An 18,472-nucleotide genomic window follows, 5' to 3' on the forward strand; every position below is an offset into this window, starting at 1 on the left:
GCGAGTTATTAAATCAAATCTGTCTCCGCTGTCCGTAATATCAGGAAAGCATAGTTGTACATTCTTGGCAACATCAGGTTTTAACACACTCAAGTAAATTTGTTTTATTACTGTGGAAGTATCTTCATTCACTTCCTTTTCATCGGCTAACCCCGAGTATACTATCCATTAAGCTATAAACCTTTCTGTAAAATCTGAAAACATCCTCACTTCCTTCTGCTGACATGCTGTTACTTTTCTCTAATCAGTTTTCGGTGGGTAATGCTCTTTCAAAAATCTCCACACTAATTCCCACCCTTCTCCCAGATTCTCTCTTAAGGCGTTCTATTTCTTCTTTTGCTGTTTCTTTTTCTGCATATATAACTTCGTTTCGTTCAGCCATTGCTTTTAGCTTTTCCATCAGGGATTTTTGCGTCTCATCTATGATATTCTGTTGAATTCTCAAATATTCTTCTAACTATTGTTTATTTTTATCCAAATATTCATACACTTTTCTACATTCCTGTTCAGCCTAAATTCCGTCTGACAGTCAATATTTCTTTTAAGTTTCACTTTGGATTAATCAAACTTTTTTTCTTCACACCAAACCATTTTCACGTCTCCCACGCGCCCCGCGGAATCCCCCAGTCGAGACAAACTGACGAACTATCACAATACGGGAACACGGACCAGGTTCCAAATCCTGGCTTTAAACACACAGTTGAATCGAGTTACCATTTTCGGCTCTTCTGCGAGTACAGTTCTAGTTACTACCTTCAGCCGTATTGCAGTCGTGTACCAGGATGCAACACCTGGATTGTTTCGCACGGGCAGGGCGAGACGCTATTCCTTCAGCAATCCCTCTTTTTCTACCCCACCTTCACAAAACAGGCATCTAAAAACACATACACCATTAACTCATTTTTCTGTTGTACTTGCTTCAGCACCACAGCAACATGGAGAGGACAAGGGACTTTTTAGAAAAGAGGAGTCCTTACCTCTTTTTAGAAGCGGCCGCCTATCTTTTCCTCTCCATGTCCGTGTGGTTTAATTTAGATGGACACTTCTTCATCATTTGGGTCATGTATCGGCCAATCTGCCTCCTCCTTTTTAGAGGATGTTGTAAACCTTTAGGAACAATATGATCTAGCAACAAGGTTATGTCACTGTAATTACAGATGCAGCCATTCAAAATGAGCGGTAAAAACCCGCGGTGCAGTAACCAACCCGCAGGGCACCATAGGGCACCGCAGGGCAAGTGATTGGCTGGCCAAAATGACCGACAGGGGCACTCGTGGTGGATTGGTTGGTAGTGAAAAGATTTAATCATTTAATGTCTTTACTGTGCACATTTCAATCCGCTTAGTTTTGAATATTTATATGGAATTTTACCACTAAAGGGAAATTTTAGTAGCTGAGCATAAAAAGAATAGGAGCATACTGTAACGCGTGAAGGCCATAAATGATATTAATTTTGGAACATAAACATACAGTATATAGCTGGTCTTGGTACTTTAAAGAAAAAAATACACACCAGTATTCCATTTCTCCCTAAACATTGTAAGCTTCGAAGTCTTTAACTAACGTGATACCGGAGTCAACAAGCATACATTTAGAATTTGATTAAAAGGGAATATAATATGGAATCGCGTATCTCAAGAATTTAATAACGGTATGATTATATCCGTGTGCTGCGACAGGGCTGTGTGTTAGTTTCCTGACTCCCATTATTTAAACTTTGACACTGATCATTCATCTCTAAATAAACTTTATTTTATATAGCGTTTTAAGCGAATAGGTAATTAGATTGCTCATAAACCTAATCGCTTTTTCTACATAAACTGCCTGATTGCTCTCTGAAAATGCTTTTCCTTTATTTTTAAAGTAGGCTCAGATTTCAACTATAGATCGTATTATTATAAACTTTCTTGGAAAAATGTATTTTATGTAAACCCTGTTTGCTATTAATTCATTTAGGGCTAAAATACGTTCATTGTCTTCCAATCGAGTTGAGTTGACATTGGAAGCCTGCCACACCCGGACTGTTAAACCAACGCATTACCACGTCAAAGCCCATTGAGCCAGTATTGGCTTTAGTATTCCCCCCTTCTCCCCTCAATTCAATTCAATTCAAGGTGTTTTATTTGCATGACAGATGGGTACAAGCAGTGTTGGGTATGTATATTGTAACGCTTACGGCAGACAGGCACTGTGTAAGAGCCGACGCACCAGAGCAGCGCACCGAGGGAGCGTCTGCATTTATAACTTAGTTTTTAAAATTAGTAAAGCAATATGAAGCATCTCCTTTTACTTAGTGCCTGAGCATAAAAAGAATAGGAGCATACTGCAATGCGTGTGAACTTTGGAACTTAAACATACAGTATATGGCTGGTCTCGGTACTTTAAAGAAAACATACACACCAGTATTCCATTTCTCCCTAAACATTTTAAGCATCGAAGTCTTTAACTAACGCGATACCGGAGTCAACAAGCATACTTTTAGAATTTGATTAAAAGGGAATATAATATGGAATCGCGTATCTCAAGAAATTAATAACGATATAATTATGTTCATGTTGCAAAAGAACTGCAACGGACATAAAAACTCCCTTGCTTTTAACAGAGCGTTCCATAATTTCTAACTACGAAAATGCCAGGTGAAAGGATTTGTAAACATATTTTGTTAAAGCAAGTCACTTTTTTCCGCAACACATAAAATACATTTTTCCAAGAAAGTTTAGCCTTTGTCACTATGAAACCACTAAATAAAGACATAAATATAGAAATCTTATTTAAATCTTATTTAATGTTGGTAGCAGGATGAACTGTCAGAGTGTATATTTTGTCGCAGATTTGCTGCAAGATGTTAACAGTGAAAAAGGTATTTAGAAATGAGTTATTTCAAGATGAAAATTTTCAGAATAATTGCAAATCTAGGAGGATAGAGAAAGCACAGAAAACTGGCAGTTAGATTGATCAGATTAGTATGAAAAGTCATTTAGCAAAGGGAATGAGAAGAGTGACAAACTAGTACACTTTAGATCTTTTTTTCTGAACCAGGGAAAATCTGATCATGTTTCCCTATAACAATAATAAAAAACTTTATTTGATATATCACCATTAAAGGTGGCATCTCAAAGCAATACAGTAGATGTAAAAACAGATAAAAGGACCACAGATTACAAAGTAAATGCATATAAGAAAGACAAGCAGTTAGAGGTGCTACCAAAATTAGAAAATGAAGCAGATACAGACACTAAGTCTTCTGAAAAGAAAGGTTCTGAGGTTAGATTTAAACTGGCCCTGGTGTGTGTGTGTTTGTGTCTGTCTGTCCTGTGATGGACTGGCGCTATGTCCAGGGTGTATTCTGCCTTGTGTCCGTCGCTTACTGGGATAGGATCCAAATCCTCTGTACTGGATAAAGAGATTAGAAATGGATGGAAGTAAAGGCACTGAAGAAACCCAGAAACCCACTATGAAATGGCAGCATCTCACTGAGAATAAAACATTTTATAGTGCTGGCTTAAGGAAACAGCCTTTCCACCTCTCTTGCACATCAGTATCCATACCTAGTTATTTAAACAAATTGCCTCTAATTATAAACATCTTAATATGCTGGCTCTGTGGATCCGCATCAGCTATGTTTGCCCATTCCTTCAATTCATGTGCATCCAACACACAGTTCAACGCTAGCAACTACACAAAATCTAAAATATGAGCTCTACTTGCCACTTAAAATACCAACAGTACCAGCTAACTTTAGTAGTGACATTTTCATGGATCTTTTTAACAATAAAATTTACAACATCAGACTTCAGACACAATTAAACAGGCCTCAAAAAAGTCTGGTACAAACATTTTCAGCATGGAATAAACCGTTACTTTAATGGTATAAACCTTAAATGGATTCATATTCTCAATAAGATTTGGTGCTCAGTAACATGACTTAGAAAATGACAGAAGACATACGTATCATGCTTATCCTTCTATTTTTCATAATCATAAACTCCTTAAGGCAGTTACATTTTCTCTGTTCTGACCTGGAGTTACAGAGAAATTTAAATTCTAATAAGAGATTTGTAATGAGGAAAGTCATACCAATCACTCATACAGTACCAGGATTTCCAATTACAATACAAATACTTTCTTTCTGTGTTTATTTTGCAGTTTGAGTCTATGGCATTCCTTTGGGGGTCTATACTCCAAGGCATGACTTTTTTATGTATAAACATCAGTATTTACTGCTATTAATTACTGTACGATTTATAGTTGAAATCTGAGCCTAGATATAAAGTTAGATATAAAGTTAAAATCTCGACAAAGCAATGTAGGAAATACAGAGAAAATAAATCCTTTCTGACATCTAAAATCAGTTTTGATCAAGGTCTCTAAAACGAACAAGAAAAAGAGGATTTTCAGAGGGCAATTATGCTGTGTTTATATAGAATAACTGATTTATGAGCAATCTAATTTCTTGTTCGTTTAAAACAGTGAAATGTCATCTGCAAAAGATCGCACCAGAAACAGCACTCTCTCTGCCTGTCATAGACGTTCAGGAAAGGCTGAATGAAGTCATGTCAAGTACAATAATTCGGTGATCAATAATAACAGTTGTAGGACAGTATATAAGGAGGATAAGGATTTTGAAGTTGACTCGAAATCTGATAGGTAACCAGTGCAAGGACTTGAAAACAGGTGTAATGCATCCCTGATAGGATTCTTGCTGTCATATTCTGAACATATTGAAGATTGCTCAGTGTGGATTTAATTTCCCCAGTGAACAGGATGTGCATTTATTAATTCTAGAAAAAAAGCCTTTCTTGATTTCTCTAGTTCTTAGTTTCTCTAGTTCCCTTTAAAATAAACTATTATTCCACAATGCAGAGTATTACATGGCCAGTATTTACACATGATATTTGTGATTTAAAGAAATTAACACAAGCAGCTTTTGGAGATTTAAGTGTTGGCTGAGTTATTGCAGGATAAAAGACTAGAGATGTTGGCAAGAAGAAGATAATTTGCGGAAAGCTGAGGAATACACTTATAACAAGAACACTTCCTAATGGGGTTAGGCATACTTTTGATGAAGATGATGAAGTTAACAGACTATATGTTTACATAGATACTGAAATAAGGATTGTATTTTAGATTATGTGTAGTTGCTGGCATTGAACTGTGTGTTGGATGCACATGAATTGAAGTAATGGGCAAACATAGCTGATGCGGATCCACAGACCCAGCATATTAAGATGTTTATAATTAGAGGCAATTTTTTTAAATAACTAGGTATGGATACTGATGTGCAAGAGAGGTGGAAAGGCTGTTTCCTTAAGCCAGCACTATAAAATGTTTTATTCTCAGTGAGATGCTGCCATTTCATAGTGGGTTTCTAACACTGTGTATGGTTCCATCCACACAGTGCCTTTACTTCCATTTCTAACCTCTTTATCCAGTACAGAGGATTTGGAGCCTATCCCAGTAAGCAACGGACACAAGGCAGAATACACCCTGGACATAGCGCCAGTCCATCACAGGACAGACAGACACAAACACACACACACCAGGACCAGTTTTCCCATAAACCAATTAACTTACCAGTATGTTTTGGAGTGCGAGAGGGAGTCATATCACACATATGGAGAAAAACCATGTAACCCAGAGAGAACATGTAAACCCCACTCACACAGGATGGCAGGAATTGAACCTAGGACCCCAGTGCTGCAAGATAGCAATGTTAACCACTTCGCCACCATTATAAATGGATGGATATCTTAGTTATCTTTCTAGTTCACAGGTTTGCATGCATAATTTAATTTTGAAAGCCACTGAGACATCAGGTACTACTGTTGTATTTATGAAAAAGAAACAAAACAAAAAGCATACTAACAACTGTGCCATCCTACTCCTTAGTTAATACATTTTATTTTAACATTGTTAACAAAATATTTTGAATTATATTTAACCCTATTTTTTCTTTAGTTTTGTATTTAACTTATTATATGATAGTCAGACTTAATGTATATTTGAACAATGAAAATATATTTTTACAAGATTTTACATTAAGCACTTAAAATTAATATGGTTAATAATAGTAACTGTAACATGCTGTAACAAGATCGGTTAAACTGAGAAGAAAATGCTTTCAGAGAAAATGTTTCAGGTGTGAAGAACATAGATTTCCAATGCAATTTCAACCAAACCTGTTCCCACACACCCTGCCCCCACTACCATTAGAATATACACAAAGCACTCAAATCTTTCGAGGTAATGATCAGGTGACCCGAGAGAGAGCGAGAGAAACACCAAGTGGTGCGGAACTATTTACATGGAAAACGGGCGATCTCCCCAGACTGTCCGCCCGTTTCACTGTTACCTGGATACCTCTTTATTTAGAACTCACTAACACTGATTTTTAGTTTAGAAGGATTCAAGTAGGGTTTAGATGAAAGGCAGCGACCTTAATCAAGCCCAAATCATAATTGAACCCATTCAGAGCCTACATTACATTTTAGCGTTTCATTCTGAGCAGAAGACCCTCTGCTCCTGAAGAAGGGGGAGGTGTTTTTCGCTAGAAATCTCGCCTGCTTCTACTTTACAACCGGAGCGCTGGCTGTGCCGAATTAAACCGGTTTTACAGGTTTCAATCCCAGACCATGTGACATAGGAGTCAGGAAACTAACACACAGCGCCACCGGATTCGATAACGCTATAAAAACGCTATAAAATAATGTGACTTGGCACAGATCAAGTTTACAGCACAGTACAATAATAAATGCTGACCATGACTTTAGAAGCATAAATTGCCTTACACTCAATTTAAACACAAGCTGTCTTTAGCCCTCTAAGCTGGTTCAAACAGAAATGTAGAGATCCAGGCTCAGAACACACAGCTTCATTAGCGAATACATATGCAGGACAACTAGAGAAGACGTTTTACAGAGGATGGATTTTTAGAAACATCCCATCAGTGACATCACTGAAGTTAACTCCTAGGTACTGTAACTGTCGTGTGGATAGTTTCACAAGAATCAGACAAAGGTTTAAGCATCGCTTGTTCTAGATAAAACTGCAAAAAAAAACAACAACCTATAATGTACTTCTTTGCGGCTCTGTTTGCCCAAATCATATATTCACAACGTGAAATCTAGAAAATAATATTACGTAACCAAAATCCGCAATATGGAAACAGAACCTGAGTAATTGTTGATAGATGATGTACTCGTAACATTTTTTCAAGACGAACTACAACATTTAAAAAATGACTTGTATGTACTTGATATCTCTAATCAATCCACGGGTCCCAGCACAAAACGAAACTAAAACGCATACCGTTTCGCGCTTCTTATTAGTTGCTCAAAAGTAATTTGACCGTATGAAATGCATAATATAAACCTAGAAACATATACGTGAGCAGTACTTAAGCACTGTAGTTTCGGTGTTAAGACATACCTCTCAAATACTGTAAATCAAGTTAAAAATATCTCAAGACCGATTCTGGTCATAATGAAACCATGTTTTGTGTATGTTTTCTTAAAAGTACCGAGACCAGCCATATACTGTATGTTTATGTTCCAAAATTAATATTGTTTATGGCCTTCACACGCGTTGCAGTATGCTCCTATTCTTTTTATGCTCAGCTACTAAGATTTCCCTTCAGTGGTAAAATTAGATATGAATATTCAATACTTAAACGGGCACAGTTAAGACATTAAATATACATATACATACTGTATACCGTACAGTTTTCATACAGTAATATGTTTACGTTCCTAAATCAATCTCTTTTATGAGCATGTGAAATTCATGGTGAATCGATTCTCAAAAATTACTGTACTTTGCATGATTGGAAACAAATGCGTGATTGCGAAATGCTGTGGTGTTACTTTTACAAAGACGGTCAATGAAAAAAAGAATGTTGACCAGGGCAATACTTTGAGTTTACACTTACAGCTTGTCCAAGGTCATTCATTATTAATACTATTAGTAATATCTTCGTTAAAGACTTTGATGGCCACAGCTCAAACATGAGAGGTTGAGCTTTATTAGCTCCACCTTGCCGAAATTCCGGATACTATTATTTTGCTTGTCATATTATAGGAGAATTTACGGTAACTCGCGGTAGACTGCGTACAGCGTACCGCAAAATAATGCGGTATTGTCACAGACGTCCAAAGGGACTAACCGTGGGGAGCAGGAGAGCGGAAAAAGACCCATATGCGTAGCGGCGAGACGGGAAAAAGGCCGGGCTCATTAGTGCAAAGAGTTCAGGAATGCCGAATAGAAACCTATGCCCTCAGGGAGCGGACGTGGGGCGCCCTGGTGCTAGGCGGGTCTCAGGACATCCGAACATCAATGCTGAGCGAGGACAGAGTGCAAGACCCGGAAATATATAGCCCAAGGAAGAGAGGGACAGGAAGGACAGCAGACCAGAAACTAGGGACAGGACAGAGAAGGAGCGCCCTCTGGCTGCAGAGGGCGTGACAGTACCCCCCCCTTCATGGGCGGCTCCCGACGCCCAAACAAATAAATAAGCTGCACAGCACTGGGGGGAGGAAAAACCTCATTTAACTGAAAGGAAACCTCCGGGAATCCACGGCTGAGAGCTACCCCTTCCTCCGGGGTATAAACCTTTATTGGGTGGAGGAAGGGGGGGTAGAGAAGACCTCCGGAGACTAAAAACAAAAAAGTACACAAGCACAAACACAACAGACAAAAACCTGGGAAAGACCAAGGAGACAAACCACACAAAAAAAAAATAGGAACCAAAAACAGGTAGGACCCAAAGTTCCGAGACACAGAGAGCAGGGGGGACCAAAAAGGAGGGGAAACCAGAGGAAAAAATCAAAACAAAAGGCAAAAAACAAGAAAAAAAAACACAAAAACCCCGGGGAAAAATACCGCAGACTGGGCAAATGGCACGTTCACATTCTAACGCTGATATCGGAGTGGACAACCTGAGGAAAGCCAGACCGAAGTCCGCTCACAGACACAGATGCCCGGAGTGATATCCAGCGAAAAAAATGGAGGAACGGCAAATGGGCACGTTCACATACTAACGCTGATATCAGAGTGGACAACCTGAGGAAAGCCAGACCGAAGCCCGCTCACAGACACAGATGCCCGGAGTGATATCCAGCGAAAGGCATGAAGGAACGGCAGAAAGCTTACCATTCTATCACTGATATTGGAGAGACCAAGACCAGGAAGAGCCAGGCACGAGAACCCCCTCCAGACACAGAAGCTCGGAGTGATATCCAGTAATAAGAATAGGCAAGCCAGCTCAACATTCAATCACTGATATCGGAGTGATCTACCCGAGGAAAGCCAGGTACAGGACCCGCTCACAGGCACAGAAGATCTGAGTGATATCCAGTGATTAGAATAGAGGAATTGAAAAAAAAAAACAGCCCAGAGAACAAGAAAAAAAAAACTGCAGCAAGACAAAAAAAAACGCCGCTCGCGGGGTCAGTAGGGGGCTCAGCATTCTGTCACGGACGTCCAAAGGGACTAACCGTGGGGAGCAGGAGAGCGGAAAAAGACCCATATGCGTAGCAGCGAGACGGGAAAAAGGCCCGGGCTCATTAGTGCAAAGAGTTCAGGAATGCCATATAGAAACCTATGCCCTCAGGGAGCGGATGTGGGGCGCCCTGGTGCTAGGCGGGTCTCAGGACATCCGAACATCAATGCTGAGCGAGGACAGAGTGCAAGACCCGGAAATATATAGCCCAAGGAAGAGAGGGACAGGAAGGACAGCAGACCAGAAACTAGGGACAGGACAGAGAAGGAGCGCCCTCTGGCTGCAGAGGGCGTGACAGGTATCGCCCGCGCATTTTGAATGGCTGCATCTGTAGGCTTAAGACAATCAAGAACAAGGCTTGCCTTTCGTCTAAATTCCTTACGATCATCAGGCAATTTAGGAAAAGACTTAACTAATGCAAATAATTCACCAGGAGACCAATGTCAATGTACTGTACATATGCTGGAGTTCCTTCTGGACCTGGAAAAGTGCACATTGGCATTTCACAAACAAGTGGCTCCGGACCGCTTTCTAATTTAGGTGGAGACTTTTTCTTTTTAGTAGGCATGGCCATGACTTTAGCTGCAGCTTGCTGTTCTTTAGTTTCAAGACTAGTCTTTTTTGAAGCTTCCCATTATTTCTGTGATTCCTCTTTCCATTACATAAATTTTCCAATTCAATTTCTTTCCTTTCTTCTCCTTCTCTTCTAAGTTTCCCCTTCTTCAGGAAACTTCTTTTTCCTAATTCAACTTTCCTCTGTCCATTCTGATTCACTTACAAAGATCCTTCATAGTTATGGGCCCCTAATTATCATAAATAAATTATATGCAAGTTCCCTTACACCTATTACCCTAGCTTTACAGTTCATGAACATAAATTTTTTTTTTACTCTAACCCAGGCTATAATTGTTTCTCTGAATTTGTCGTACATATACTTTTGCTGGACTGCTCGGTCCCATTTTCGTCTCTGAATTTTAATTTCCCATTTTTACCGATCGGTGCCTTACTTAGAACCTTATCACATTAACTACTCCGCAGAGCAAAAACCACACGTCTGTGTTAAGATAAGTTCTTTATATGAGTCCTGGACTCATCAAACCCGCGTGAGAACACCCCTGTGACTCACTTCTCAAACTATTAATTTTAAAGGATCACTTACTGACATCAGACAGCTGCCAATTCTCCAGACGCGTCTCTGGAAGGATAAACAGTTTATCCTCCGAGGTTCGTCCAATTTGCTAAAATTGTCCGGGTCCGGATGGAGTTTCAGCAGCCGTTCGCGCTCAGGTTTGTGATCCCGGACGAGCCCCCAAATTGTCATGGAAATATAACTATCAAGGAAGCCACAAGAAAGAGTTCTCACCTGGGTAAGGTCTTTATTTCAATATTGCAATATTGGGAGCCCTGCAAAGTGCAACCAGAGACTCAATTTGTTACAAGCAGTACAGGGTTTTTATTAGACGTTACGCTGTAAAAAAGTTCAGCACTTGGTCCCTTCTAAAACTTCCCCTTTCTCTAAGAGAAAACAGATTACATCATAGAGCGAGAGAAGAAAAACTAGATTTGTTATTCATAGCTTATCAGTTACTTTCAGCTAATTCTAATGACCCAGACAGCATACATTGTTTTGGTACATTGTCTTCTAAACTAACCTAAACAGTGTACTTTGTTGACGAACTGTTTTCTAACATTCTGCACGTACTGTAGCACAGCAGTTACATCCTTGAAATATATTATCTAAAAGCACCAATATATCCAATATTTTCAAAGCTCTCTACATTTTTAAGAATCAATTTACTTATTAGATTTCCACTTCAGAGGACAGCTCCGTCACCTCTTTTACGACGCTGCTTTTTTTCCCCTGCGTTTTTCTCTTCTTCCCACGTTCTCTCTCTTCACTGCCTTCGTCCCCGCTCTATTTCACTTCAGCCTTTCACTCTTGCTTCCTTCCAATGAGGACGGAGCTGCGGGAGAAAGGGCGCTATAGAGGATCGCTGTGGAGAGCTGCTGCTGTGCTTTGACATCTGAGCTCTATGGAAGCCCGTTTCCGCCAGGAAGGAAAAAAAAACGCGCTATGGTATCTCAGAATTCCGACTTAGTATCTCAGAATTGCGACTTAGCAACTCAGAATTCCGACTTAGCATCTCAGAATTGCGACTTAGTAAGTCAGAATTCCGACTTAGTATCTCAGAATTGCGACTTAGCAAGTCAGAATTCCGACTTAGTATCTCAGAATTGCGACTTAGCAACTCAGAATTCCGACTTAGTATCTCAGAATTGCGACTTAGCAACTCTCACATTTGTGACTTCGAAATAGCCATATTTCATTGTCTGTCCTTTTGTTATTGTAACGGATTCGGGTTCTAGGGCTTGTGCCCTCGCCGCTCCCACCCTTGTTCGTGCCTCGCTGCACTGGCTCATTTTCTTTAACCCTGGCGGCCAGCATCCCTGTTCTGCGCAGGGGAGGGTGGTGTACTGCAACCAGATCGTACAACCTGTATGTCGGCCGTTCTGTTACACTATTTTCATGAATCGTACAGGATCATAGGATCTATAAGCCTGAAGACTTGTCCTGTACAGTGCCCTGATAAAAATCAAATTAATTACACTAATTTTTATAGAATCCCATTTCCGCCAGTGAGGCTTCCATAGTACCCGGATGGAATAGTGCATGGTGGGCTTTTTAAAATAGTTTTTATTTACGTAGACAGAATATGAAATAAGATACAGAAATAGGCACTTCACATCCAGAAGAATTCACAATTATAAAAGCTGAAACATACTTTTTACGTATTTCCATTGTATGTCCTTTTTTACTTAAAAAAGAAGGTCTTCTTTAGCTCAGCTGGCAAGACTCAGGTTCGAGCCAGTGCAGCGAGGCACGAACTAGGGTGGGAGCGGCGAGGGCACAATCCCTAGAACCCGAATCCGTTACAATAACAAAAGGACAGACAATGGAATACGGCTATTTCGAAGTCACAAATGTGAGATATAAAGTCGGAATTCTGAGTTGCTAAGTCGCAATTCTGAGTTGCTAAGTCGCAATTCTGAGATACTAAGTCAGAATTCTGAGTTGCTAAGTCGCAATTCTGTGATACTAAGTCGGAATTCTGACTTAATAAGTCGCAATTCTGAGATACTAAGTCGCAATTCTGACTTACTAAGTCGCAATTCTGAGTTGCTAAGTCGGAATTCTGAGTTGCTAAGTCGCAATTCTGAGATACTAAGTCGGAATTCTGAGATAGCATAGCGCGTTTTTTTTTTCCTCCCTGGCGGAAACGGGCTTCCATAGAGCTCTGTGGAAAACGATCTCAATACAATTCTGAAAAACTCGACTCCCCGAACGCCAGCCGAACAAGTCTCCACAGCCGAAGCGCTGTGTCTCTTTTCAGCTGGCGATAAACCTTTCCTCGATCCTTTGCGGACTTGTAAAACTGTTCCTGATCAGAATAAAAAACGCTCACGCTAATACACAAGCATCCGTGTCTCGCCAAAGCTGACAAATAAACAGACGGACAAGCCGCACTGCACGTGTGAACAGGGGAATGAGCGAGCGAGCGGGGATAGGGCGCCTCCTGCGCTTAAAAGCTTACAGCACCTGGTATTCCCAGGCGGTCTCCCATCCAAGTACTAACCAGGCCCATCCCTGTTTAGCTTCCGAGATCAGACGAGATCAGGTGTGCTCAAGGGGGTGTGGCCGTAAGCGAGAGCAAGGCTCGCTGGCACCCTTCTTATAGAGAGGACAGCTCCGTCACCTCTTTTACGACGCTGCTTTTTTCCCTTGCGTTTTTCTCTTCTTCCCACGTTCTCTCTCTTCACTGCCTTCGTCCCCGCTCTATTTCACTTCAGCCTTTCACTCTTGCTTCCTTCCAATGAGGACGGAGCTGCGGGAGAAAGGGCGCTATAGAGGATCGCTGTGGAGAGCTGCTGCTGTGCTTTGACATCTGAGCTCTGTGGAAAACGATCTCAATACAATTCTGAAAAACGCGACTCCCCGAACGCCAGCCGAACAAGTCTTGAAGTGGAAATCTAATAACTAAATTGATTCTTAAAATGTAGAGAGCTTTGCAAAGAAATATATTGGTGCTTTTAGATAATATATTTCAAGGATGTAACTGCTGTGCTACAGTGCGTGCAGAATTTTAGAAAACAGTGCGTCAACAAAGTACACTGTTTAGGTTACTTTAGAAGACAATGTACCAAAACAATATATGCTGTCTGGGTCGTTAGAATTAGCTGAAAGTAACTGATAAGCTTTGAATAACATATCTAGTGCTTCTTCTTTCGCTTTTTGATGTAATCTGTTTTCTCTTAGGGAAAGGGGAAGTTTTAGAAGGGACAAAGCGCTGAGCTTTTTTACAGCGCAACGTCTTATAAAAACCCTGTACTGCTTGTAACAAATTGAGTCTCTGGTTGCACTTTGCGAAGTGGCAGCAGGGCTCCCAATATTGCAATATTGAAATAAAGACCTTTCTCAGGTGAGAACTCTCTCTTGTGGCTTCCTTGATAGTTATATTTCCATGACACCGGTTTTAATGTCTGTAGATTGTATCTTATTTTTATTTTTTGTTTTGTTTCATGTTCATATTATGTGTTTTCACCCAGTTGACTCCAGTTAATAACAGTTCACCCAGTTAATAGCCACTTTTTATGCGCGAAAAACGGGTGATCTTTCTATCTCGTGATCAGCTTAGTATCTTTCTGTAAGTTTTTTTCTTCTTAATGAAACGTTTAAAATACATGAATTTCATAAAGACAACACACGTTTCGACACAGAAAAAAATCATATTCTGTTCTCTTCCTGGTATGTATAACAGATCAGCAGGTCTTATTTTCCCAATTGTTTTTTCCACTGTATTTATCATATTGGCTAGCCAATGTCCTCTCTTAGCTAGGTAATGTTACTTGTGGATGTGCTTCTGCGTTGCGTAGAAGCACATGTATCCATAGAAAGTGTATTATACTACTATTTGAGCTACAGTACATAAAAATAATTATATCGTTATTAATTTCTTTAGGTACGTGATTCCATATTATATTCCCTATTAATCAAATTCTAAAAGTATGCTTTTGTTTACTCCGATAACGAGCACATTCACAGAAAATGTTAATATCTTATGACTTTTCACAAAGTATATAAACTTAAGATGGTCAGAAGGAGCATGTAAAAACGTTTCCGAAACGTGGTAAAATCTTACTACATGTAAGACTTTGATGCTTAAAATGTTTAGGAAGAAAGTGGAATACTGGTGTGTATTTTTTCTTTAAACTACCAATACCAGCCATATACAGTTTACACTATATGTTTATGTTCCTAAATTAATATAGTTTATGGTGGTGTATCGTGGTTTGATGGGTTTACTGAGACAATTATTAATTGTAGCAGTAATCACGAGGTTGTTCGTTGTGGCTTTTAGAAAATCAATCGTCAGAACAACTAACAACGCACACACACGGGTTCAATACACGAGATACATTTATTCATATAAATTGTGCACCAAACATATACTAGTCTGCCTGGATACGAGCGGCAGACCTTACTGTGAGGGTTATCAATATACAAGGTATATAATCTCGAAGAGATGCTAACACAAAGAGATACACAACAGAGAATATATGTCAATATATATCGTTCGGTTACCAAATCGCTAATCAGTGTTATTACCCACTGTTACTCTAAACTCGGAAGTAAATACATTACTCATGAATTAAATTGATAACAACTTGTGTTGAGGTACAATTGAATTCTCGAGACGCAATGTAGAACATGGGGTTTGCTTATCCACTGTGTATGGATTTGGAATCTCCCGGCACGAACACCAAACCAGCTGACAGGCTCTGTTGCAGCCTCTGTTGCAGCGGTTGTCCAATGGGCGTTGTGTGGGCGTTCTCTGGCTACCGGCCAACCAGTCAAGGTGCAGCTCGGAGTAGGACGGGCGGAGGAATCTGACTGCGGCGCGCAGGGCAGTCGTTGCTCCGAGGGGATCTACCAGCAGTCCGGCTGGCTAGTAGAAAGTCTCTATGCACAGAGTGTGACCGCGAGTCCTCACAAGTCACTCTTTTGCCTGGGAAGAAGCTGGTTCGTTCCCGGTCCAGCGCTGCTTCTGAATAAGCTATTCAGGTTGTCGACGAGGGTCCAACTGTAGGCTGCCGTTGATCAAGCGGAGCATTCATGTTGGTAGAATTCTGAGTACGTACGGGATCCTCGGCCTCGCGCTTAGAACAAAGTCCAAGTCCCTTTTGCAGACAACAGCAGTTGTCACATGATTGTCTCTGAGGATGCGCGAAAATGGCCAAGGAGAGCCCCGATCTGAGCTTGCGCTCCCTTTTTGACCAAGACACAGATGTGTGCTGATTGGTTGAGAGTTTGGCGGGCATTGGAGACCCACGTGGTATTACCACGCCCTGCCAGTCCCTGATTGGTTGATCAAGGTGAGATATGAGTCACTTACTCTTGACACTTAGGAATGCAGTCCAGATGTCCATTTGGCACTCCCTAAAGGATAGGCGCCAATGGATGACCATTGATCATGATAGCCAGGCTTAGCTAAGTGCATCCCCATCTGGGAGCTGTCCCTTATCAAAAGAAAACATCTTAAATCAGCCTGCATGAATACTTTCTCTGTGGCTGCACCACAGAGATGGAGGGTGAGATGGGGCCTCATTTAGGACAGCATACCACCGCTTAATTCTGTCTTATTAACAAGCATTGCCGCTAAAACGGCATCTCTCCTGTCAAACTTCCTCCTGACGTGTTTGACAGGATCTGGGCCGTGGTGAACAGTGGGAAAGACCCCTGTGGAGAGTGAGAAACATGGGGCTGTTCAAAGGCATCGAGGTCCCAGTCAAGGCAGCAGGTAGCCTGGCCCTGTTCATCACCCGAGAGAACTATTACCTCAGAGATCTGTGGAGAGAAAGGAGGGAGGAAGCAGAAAATCTGTGGGAAATAGAGAGCATAGGTCAATATCTCAAGAAACTGTGAAAAACATTATCATGTTTAAGTAAAGAATGTGATTTACACCAGAAAAAAAGAAAATTGTTGCTATGTAACTGGTACCGTGTCAAAATGTAATGAGATGTGATCATATATACTGTTTTAAGTATTTATATTAATGTAAAGCTTTCGAATTTGTGATGTCCTGTATTTTTTTGTGAAAAGAAAATAAAGTTCTTAAAAAATCGATTCACCCAAGGCGAGGCTCGGCCATTGCACTCCGGCTGTGCTGACCCCTGCGAATTCCCCAAATGTGGGAATCTCGACTGCATCATTTCTGGTATTGGGGGACTGCGTTCGCGCTCTCCCCTGATGTGCTTGGTCCAATATCAGATACGGAAGAGTTACGACACCACGTGCTGCGATAGGATCCCAGTTCGAAAGCCACTGCTGGTTCCCGGTTTCTTTTAGTTAGAGGTCCGGAGAAGCATTTCAAGCTGGTTACACTACTCCTTCCGGACATTCATTCCCTTTTCAAAGTCAGTCGTTTTGCTGTAGTCTGCATTATTAAGGCCAATTTATTTGGTCATGGGGGCCTCGGTACTGTATGCTAATTCTCAAGACAGTTTCACCCGTTTTCTGATTGCTAGGTTCTGTACCAGTGCAGACATGTCAAACAGTGAATGGCTGTACCTCTATTGGATCTGTGCTCAATGAATGAAATCAGTAATAAATGAATATATGTATAGTTATACGAAAAACAAGTGGTTTATCGACTCATCTTCATTTGCAGATTTAGAGGCAGCTTCGATATTTGTTTTACAAACGGGTTTTTTTTTATATGGGTCACACACATGCCATAGCAACAAAACATCTCTAGAGATGAGGCTATAGATCACCTTTCCATCCTCCAGGTTTTCCTCCCAAAGCCTACGGCACCAACAGCGACCCCTGCTGGCCGAGAGAGCAAAAGCTTGCAGCACCTGGTATTTCCAGGAAGTCTCCCATCCAAGTACTAACCAGGCCCAACCCTGCTTAGCTTCTGAGATCAGATGAGATTGGGCACATTCAGGGTGGTGTGGCCGCAAGCGAAAGCCATGGCGCTTAACTCGCTACTTGAAGCTGTGTGTGGCTGGGGCTCTGTGCCCCCCGAGCGGGACTGAAGGATCGTTCATGTGCAACTCTTTGGAAAGGAGCCTCTTTCCAAATCGCATTGCGTACCTGGATGTTGGCGAATGTGCTCCCTTGTGTTGGCTTGTCCCGCACTGGAGGAGAACAAACAAACTGCACGGAGGAGCACAAGGCAAGTCTTCACAAGACAAAAACCTCCAGTGCACAGCACTCTGAAAACATTTCTGGGCTGTCGCGTTTTTATTTCAGCACATAAAGCGCACCAGTCCAACACGTCGGCCGGGCGCGCGGCGCCTCCGCCCTCTTGTGGCCTTGCGGCGTCAGAGCAAGAGGCTTCTTCTCGCTGCCTTTCCGCTGTGTTGCAGAGCCCCGAGAGGGAACCTGGAGCATACACTTTGTGGGGGGCGGGGGACCGCGTTCGCACTCTGCCCCCAGTCTCTTGCGCGAGTACTAAATCTCACGGCGCTAGCCAGCGGCCAGGAGACAAATACAATATCGCGGGACAGGGGGGCCTCGTCATTGATTGTTACATATGAGACGGGGATTAGGAGGAGACCCCGACTGATTGGTAAAGGGGAACACTAACACCAGAGAGACACCCCCGGAGTCTCTTTTTGAGAGACACCCTGGGATTTCTTAATGGCCAAGGAGGGTCGGGACTTCGGTTTTATGCCTCCCCTGAAGGACGGCGCCTGTTTGTGCAGCAGAGTGTCTCCATCAGGATGCTGGGGCATAAGAAAGCCACACAGACCGCAGGGTGAGCGCTCCCTACTGGTCCCAGTCACACCTCTTGTAGGAGCAGCAGCAACCTGAGCTTTTCCGGGGGGAATCTCCCATCCGGGTGCCAGCTAGGCTCACACCTGCTGGGCTGCCGTGGGTGAGCCCAGTCGAGAGTCGCAGGGTGAGATCTA

The 18,472-nt window shown here is 41.7% G+C and overlaps 2 non-coding genes and 1 pseudogene across 2 annotated transcripts; 1 reads left to right on the plus strand and 2 right to left on the minus strand.

The window, feature by feature from the left end:
• Positions 1–13,082: 13,082 nt before the first annotated feature.
• LOC148663369 (5S ribosomal RNA) lies at positions 13,083–13,201 on the minus strand. The gene has a single exon (XR_015938736.1). It is a non-coding gene; the product is annotated as a 5S ribosomal RNA (ribosomal RNA).
• Positions 13,202–16,637: 3,436 nt separating this feature from the next.
• On the plus strand, positions 16,638–16,802 carry LOC148663370 (U1 spliceosomal RNA). Its single transcript, XR_015938655.1, has one exon. It is a non-coding gene; the product is annotated as a U1 spliceosomal RNA (small nuclear RNA).
• Positions 16,803–17,401: 599 nt separating this feature from the next.
• On the minus strand, positions 17,402–17,520 carry LOC148663371 (5S ribosomal RNA; annotated as a pseudogene).
• Between the last annotated feature and the right edge of the window lie 952 nt (positions 17,521–18,472).

The sequence above is a fragment of the Lepisosteus platostomus genome, chromosome 5 (assembly GCF_059453375.1).
Source record: "Lepisosteus platostomus isolate fLepPlt1 chromosome 5, fLepPlt1.hap1, whole genome shotgun sequence".
NCBI classification, from domain to species: domain Eukaryota; kingdom Metazoa; phylum Chordata; class Actinopteri; order Semionotiformes; family Lepisosteidae; genus Lepisosteus; species Lepisosteus platostomus.